Below are 7,946 nucleotides of genomic sequence, written 5' to 3'. Positions count from 1 at the left end.
TATATTTATTATTTAAAAAATTAGTTATTTTCATTTTTTAAGAATTCTTATTTATTTATTTTGATTTTCCCCCACGAAGAAAATTTAATAGATTGAGATTTTTAAAATCTGAAAATGAAGACTTGAACCAGATTAAAGGGCTGCGGAAAGGGCTCAGTGGGTAAAGTGCTTGTGCAATCGTAAAGACCTGAGCTCAGATCCTCAGCATCCACATAAAAAGGTAAGAGGCTGGGCACAGGGGTCAAGTCTGTAATCCCAGTACTGAGATGTGGAGACAGGAGGCTCCTGGAGGGCTTGCTGGCTAGTTAGTCTAGCTGAAAGCGAGCTCCAGATTGAGGAAGAGATCCTCTAATACAGCTCTCCTTCCCATTGCTTTAATAAAATATTTTGACAGAAGCAACTCAATTTATTTGGCTCACAGTTTCAGGTCCATTGCTGCTGGGAATTGACAGAAGCAGAAGCTTGTGGGAACTGATCAGTGTGTGTGTGTGTGTGTGTGTGTGTTGTGTTTTTCATACATAACTTCTCAAACAATCTTAATCATCTTTATACCCCGTTCCCACTGGCACCCTCCCGCACCCCCACCCCCCGACTGAAGTCCATATACTCTGTCAGCCCTTGTTAAGGCCAGCTGGGTTGTCAGTGTCCCCAGCCATTCCCCAGTACAAGTCCATCGACTAAGTCTAGTTGGCCTATCTAGAGTCCCTTGTTTTAGGGAAATCAGCTCTTCTTCATCTAGCAGCAATCAGTTACCAACATTCCTTCAGATAAGATTGAGGTCTGCTGTTCATTTTCCAAGTTCTATGCTGGATTATTGTCTGCCTGAGTTTGCATGGGACTTGTGCATGCTGACACCATTGACACAGAATCATATGAGCAGGTCCCCAGGAGCTCGTAGGACTCTCTTTCCATATGGTCATATACCTCCTCCCTGGTTCTTACAGTCTTTCCATTCCCTCTTTGGTGATGGTCCCTGAGCCTTCAGTGGGTGAAGTTTAATTAAGGGGACCTGTCCTAGGACCATCTGTCAGCAGACTCTTGATCTCTACACTTTGGCTACTTGTGACCTTTTGTGTTCCTGGCCCTCTGCTGCATGAGGGAGTTTCATTACTGAAAACTGAGAGATTCATTAATGTCTTCTTCATTATTATCCCTATTCTATGTTCCATGTGCCTTAGGTGTAGAGGTTGCATTTTACATGTGTCACGTAAGCCTGGGAGATTCATAGACAATGTCCATGTGTGACAAGTTGTGGTACTTGGCAATAGTCTCTGACTGGTGCAAAATGAGCTGCTTTGCTGAGTGGTGACTGGGATATTTCTGTAAATATAAGGATACATATTTTGCACAAAGTAAGAAGTTACATTAGTCTAGTGATATGACAATCTTGGACTTTTCTCTAAGATCTATGGCCACTCCAGCCGTGTGTATTAGGTTATGCTTACATTACCACACTTGAATTTCCTCCCTTTGAGTGAGCATTTAGTCAAATTAGGTAGCTGTTGATTGTCCCCAAAGTAAGAGTGACACTGCTGCACCAATGATGTATGCTGTTCTGGCCATTGATGTGGTTATTTGGTCTTGAAGCTGGTGTTGGATCATCCATTGATGTTTTCCCTTGGCACCTTCACAGCATTCTCCAAAGCTATGAGAGCTAGCCTTCAGGGGAAGTAGTTTAAGGTCACTTGCAGCTCTGTGTCCAAAGTAGCTCAAAAAAAGCAACAAAGATGGCCAAGAAGAATCTTAAAAGGTGTTCAACATCATTAGTAATTCAAAAATGCAAATTAAAACCACTTTAAGATTTCACCTTACCCCAGTCAGACTGGATAAGATCAAGACAACAAATGATACTAAATGTTGGAGAGGATGTAGGGAAAGGTGAATGCTCATCTACTGCTGGTGGGATTGCAAACTTGTGCAACTCCTATGGAAAGCATTGTGGAGAACCCTTAAGAAGGGTATGGGAATAGAGATATTTTCCAAAATACACAGAAAAAATGAGAAACCCTAAGCAGGTGATGAAGGTTTGTTATGATATTTAAAGGATGAGACAAAAATAATACACACATAATCTTAAAATTTCTAAGGTCATAGTTTAGTCAGCTAGTTTAAGGAACAAAAAATATATATCTAGTCAAAGTTTATATGAGAACATTTGGTTTTTTACCCAAGCTTTATCTACATAGCACATGGTAACTAAAAGTACCAGAATGGTGGAACTAACCTTATTGGATGTTTAACAGCCATAGTTTGAGACCTATACTAATCTGGTCAGAGGGACTTAAAGGACAGTTTTTGCCCCTTGCCCTCCAAGGTCAACTAAATTCCAGGGTATTATGAAACATCTCTCAAAATGTCCTGTAATTGTGGTGAGTCACCTGTCCTCTTTTTCAGGGAAGACATGGAGACCCCACGAGATGGACTTGAACCAGTGTCCAGTCTACAAAGAGGAGGGTCAACTCAGAGGAAACATTTCCTCCATGCTTGCAAGTAAAGGCAGCCATGGTCGAGTAGGACCTTTGACTTATCTTCACATAGATGATAAGGTAAAAGAGAGGAGCCAGGGGCTCCTCCCAACCCATGTGACCCCTGAGGAACAGAGCCTCAAACAACCTTAAGTGTAAATATAAATTGATTTATTTGTGCCAACTCTATGGTCTTAAATACCCAAAAGGAAAGTATAACCAAAGAGTAAAGTGATCAGTATATTTATTTAAGAGTTCTGGGAGGGGCTAGAGAGATGGCTCAGTGGTTAAGAGCACTGACTGCTCTTGCAGAGGACCCGGGTTTGATTCCCATCACCTGCATGGCAGCTATGAATCGTCCTTAACTCCAGTTCCAGGGGAATTCTGAAACCCTCTCTGACCTCTCCGGCATGGCACGACACGGGTGCACTCACATACATGCAGGCAATACACTCATACACATAAAATAAAAATAATAAATTTTTTAAAAAAGAGAACATTTTTAAAAAAGAGTTCAAGGGATTACACTTGGTTCCAGAGGAGGGAGTGCTTCTGCCAAGAGAGACAACAAATATTCCATTGAACTGGAAGCTAAGACTTCCCCCTGGACACTTTGGGCTTCTGATGCCCTTAAGTCATCAGACTAAGAAAGGAATAACAGTATTAGGAGGGGTGATTGACCCAGACTACCAGGGGGAAGTTGGACTGGTTCTCCACAATGGAGGTAATGAACATTTTATCTGGAAGGCAGGAGATTCCTTAGGGTGACTTTTGGTGTTACCATGTCCTGTGATTAAGGTCACAGGAGAGTCCTTAGGGCGACTTTTGGTTTTACCATGTCCTGTGATTAAGGTCAATGGGAAACTGCAACAACCCAATTCAGACAGGACAACAAATGGCCCAGACCCCTCAGGGATGAAAGTATGTGTGACTCCTCCATGGAAAGAGCCAAGATCTGCAGAGGTGCTTGCTGATAGTGGAGAAAATACAGAATGGGTAGTAGAGGAAGTTAGTTACAAATACCAACTTAGGCCACGTGACCAGTTGCAGAAAGGGTGGATTGTAATTGACATGAGTATTTTTTGTCCTTTTTGGTTAAGAATAAGCTTGTGCATGTATACACATATGTTAAGCAGATACTTGAGTTATTGTTTTTCGAATGTATAATTTAAAGAAGTGTTAAGTGGTTAAGTGTTGTGACCTATATGATTATATTGGGTTATGAGACACTAAAGGACTAAGCATTCCTCAAAGACCTTATAACCTACTCTAAGATATATAATGAATTGGTCATTGTATGATGGGATAGTTATATCATGTTAGGTGAAATTATGACCTCAACATCGTTTTCATTTGAAAATTAAGCATGACATAGAGAGATGCTATTGGGTGTTAAGTTGACAAGGGGTGGACTTGTGATGGCTAATCCTGGGTGTCAACTTGACTGGATTTGGGATTACTGAAATGAGAGAGCTCTTCTTAATTGGAGCATCTGAAGCTGGAAGACACACTCTAAATGTTGGTGTTACCTTCTGATGGCAGCCATATAAAAGGCCACGGCAGAGGAGAATGCAGGGCTTCTTGCTGCTTGCCTTCTCTCTCACTGGTGAGTTTGTCTTGTTGCTGTAGACTGAAGATTAGCTGATCTTTTAGAATTTGTCAGACCTTCAGCACCAGATTGGGACTACTGAGACATCCAGCCTCATGGACTGAGTGACTACAGATTCTCAGCCTCTCTGGTGTGGTGCAGTAATTGTTGGACTACTCGGACTCTATCCTGTGAGCTAAGGTAGGTAGATACATATAAAAAGTTATTTAGCTAAGGTAGGTAGGTGCATATGAAAAGTTATTTAGCTAAGGCTTAGGTAGTTACACATAAAAAGTTATTTAGACAATTGTTTCTCATCGATGATTTTGTTCTGAATCAGAAAGTGCTGCTCAGATGTAAGACTTCAAATCTTGGTCTGCAATACTGTAGTGCCCACCTGTACCTAAGGGAGATAACCAGCTATTGTTCTAAAATGATGGGTCAATTTGTTTTCTCTCCCTACCTAGAAGCCTTTGAGAGGGAACTGACACTGATTCTAACTACTCTAACAGCTATCAAAATGACTGAAAGCAAATCCTGAATCCATCACTCTTGAGTCCACCCTTGGCAGACAAAAGAAAAATGAGGTGGAAACCAATAGAGAGATGCTTTAGGAAGCTCTCGTCAAGAAATTCCAATGGACTCTCACATGAACATTTGAAATTTGCCCTGTTCTGACTTTTTTCTAGTTCCTTGTCTAGAACTTGTAAGGCTAATTACTCTTGCTTTTATTTCTTTTTCACATCTCCTATTCACCAGTCAAGGACTTTCATTTCCCCCTACAGATAAGAGTTATGCAATTTGAGAGTCTTTTTGGTAGACCCTCTGAAGGGGTGCCCCAATTGCCTCACCCTACATCCCTGTTCAGTATGGAAGACGCCAGAGCTGTCTGCGTTCCAATTCCCTATTGGCAATTTGGGTAACCTCTTCAGAACATGGTGTGATAAGAATAGGAGGTAGGAATTGGCTAGAGAGTTAGGGTAAAAAGACCCCAAATAAAAGTAGCCAGTTTCTTGGCTAAAAGTCAAAATGTCCTTGGGCCTCTTAGTAACATACTGTGTTCCAAAGGCCAAAAATGTCGAAAATATTTAGGGAACTTGTATCTAATCCTTAAAAGATTTTAGGAATACCTCTTCAGAGAGGAGACTGTTAGAGTAGCCAAAAGCCCCATAAAAATAAATAAATAAATCAAAGAAGAAGAAAGAGTACATGAAGTTATCAGAAAAAAGTGATGGGGAGAAATGGGAGGAATTGGAGGGGAGGGAGTGGGCATGGATTTGATCAAAACACCTTATATACATGTATGAAATTCTCAATAAATTATTTATGTTAAATAAAAAAGAAAAAATAAATAAAATGTGAAAAAAACTAAAAATCAACATACCGTTTAACCCAGTTATACCACTTCCTGGCATATGCCCAAAGAAGTCATCCTATTGCAGAGACACTTGTACATCCATGTTTGTTGCTGCTCTTTTCACAATAGCTAAGAGATGGAAGCAACCTAAGTGTACCTCAGCTGACAAATGGATAATGAAAATATGGTACATTTATACAGTGGAGTTCTACTCAGTGGTAATTAAAGATGAAATCACGAAATTTGCAGGTAAATGGATGGAACTAGAAACTGTTATACTAAGTGAAGTAACACAGACTCAGAAAAACAAACGACATATGCTCTCCCTCATATGTGGATCCTAGCACTAAATCCTTACAAGTGAGTATGTATCCAGACATAACTATAAGAACCAGAACAATGAAAAGGAACCAGGGAGGTAAAGGGAAAGAAAGAACCTGAGAAAAAAGAACAGTAGGAAACAGGTATTACTAAGAGAGAAATGGATAAAAATGTGGCTATTTAAATGGGAGGGGGGAGCAAGGGTTATACAAGGAGACTTGGGGGTAAAGGGAAAGAAGGAGCTCAAGAGAGGTGGGACTATAGGTGATAGGTATTATCAAGGGAAAAATGGGGAAAATGGGAGCACTTTAAATGGGAAACCATGGTGGAAGGGTTAGACAGTGAGAGAGAGAGGAGAGATAAATAATGCCTAGCTAGTTTTTAAAAACCAGAGGGAATCATATTAGTCCTCCGGTCTACTGACAAATTATACATACATTATCTCTACATGAGTCCATGTGTGTGTCTAAAGGCTACATAATAAGAAACAGTGCCAGACAAGCAATAACTTCCATTGAGTTGTTGGCCAGGGTGGTCAAAGAGACTCCCATAACTACTCAGGCTATTGTCACAGCCCTTGATGGCCTCCCAAAACTTGAAGGTAAGACCCTATTGCTGAAGACAGAACATATTTATTTTTATTTTATGTGTAAACTCTATTGCCTGCATGTGTGTAAGTGCCCCAGTGTCATGCAGTGTCCGCGGAGGACAGAAGAGGGTGTCGGGTCCCCTGGAACTGGAGTTATGGGAGGTTGTTAGCCACTATGTGTGTGCTGGGATTCGAACCTGCGTCCTCTGCAAGAACAACAAGTGCTCTTAACTACTGAGCCATCTCTCCAGCCCCCAAAAAAGAAGTTTCTTAATCAGAATCAATCTTGTATGGAATATCATAATGTCAGAGAAAGCAGTCTATTAGTTCATGGATGGAAGTTTTGACAGAAGCTTTACATGTAGAAAAAGTAAGTCCATAATCAAAATGAGTATCTAGTCTACTGTGAAGAAAGAAATGCCTTTTCCATGGTATAAATGGATCGGTGTAGTCAACCTGCCAACAGGTCACTCCAAGGAAGGGTGCATTACTGGGGACTCAATGTTGGTCTTTTCTAATGGCAGGATTGAAACTCAGCAGCAGCCATAGCCAGGCCGTCCAAGGTAAGTGAAAATACATATCAGTGACCCCAAACATAATCTTCGTCCTGTCACCATGGGCTCTTTTTATAGGACTATGAGAGGAATGGCCTGGGAAAGAGATTGATGGCTATCCACAGAATAGGTTATCTACTTGATTATTGAAGTCCTCCTCTGCCAAGGTCAGCCCTTGGATGAGCATTTACATGAGACACAAGTATCTTCATGCCCTTTGCTTATTTTGGAGAGATCGATCCGTATACTTTTCACCTAAATATCTTAGCAATTTTATAATCATGATTCTTCCAAACCACTGACTACAGTTCTTGAATCAATATACAGCCACACATCTGGCTATTTTTCATTCCAAGCAAAACATACAACGATGTACACTGCCCAAAGTTCTGCCCACTTTGAAGATTTTCCTTCACCACTCTCCTTCAGGGATGTCCCAGCAAGGGGCTGTAACTTTGTTTGTCCACTTCTGGGTGGTGCCTGAAGAGAATGAAGAATTATCTGCAAACCAGACTTTAGTCTTGTCTTCCTCAGTCAACTTGCCATAAGGCATACCCACCCCATGGGGTCATAGGTACATGCTTAGGGACAGAAGACATTGTATCAATGATAGGAACTGTAGACATTTGAACCACTTCATGTAACTTGTGCCATTAGAACTTGCTCAGGTCCGGTTATGTAAATACCACTTCTTTTTGATGAGGGATTGATGCTCTGAACATCCAGCTTTATGTATTTGTGGGCTTGTTTGTGATGAACATCTGGGACATGTGGTAACTTGGTAGCCTATTGTCTAGCATTCAGTTTTCCTAAGGCCCAGCAGCAGGCCAAGAGCTCTCACTTAAAGGAATCTAACTGTCTCCAAATCATGGTAGATCCTTGCTCCAAAACTCCAGGAACCTCCAATGTGATTCACCTAAGGGGCTCCCCAAAGGCTTCAAACAGAATCTCCATCTTCCATTGACAATTTAAAGTAACATTTGGTCTGCTGAATCATATGGCTCAAGCAGCAGAACGCCCATATGGAAGCCTGGACCTGTTGAAGAGTTTTCTCCTGTTCTGGGCCCCACTC

This window comes from Nannospalax galili, unplaced genomic scaffold, assembly GCF_000622305.1.
Source record: "Nannospalax galili isolate Female #2095 unplaced genomic scaffold, S.galili_v1.0 scaffold1383, whole genome shotgun sequence".
NCBI classification, from domain to species: domain Eukaryota; kingdom Metazoa; phylum Chordata; class Mammalia; order Rodentia; family Spalacidae; genus Nannospalax; species Nannospalax galili.
The sequence above is the reverse complement of the archived record's forward strand: the minus strand, read 5'-3'. Positions refer to the sequence as shown.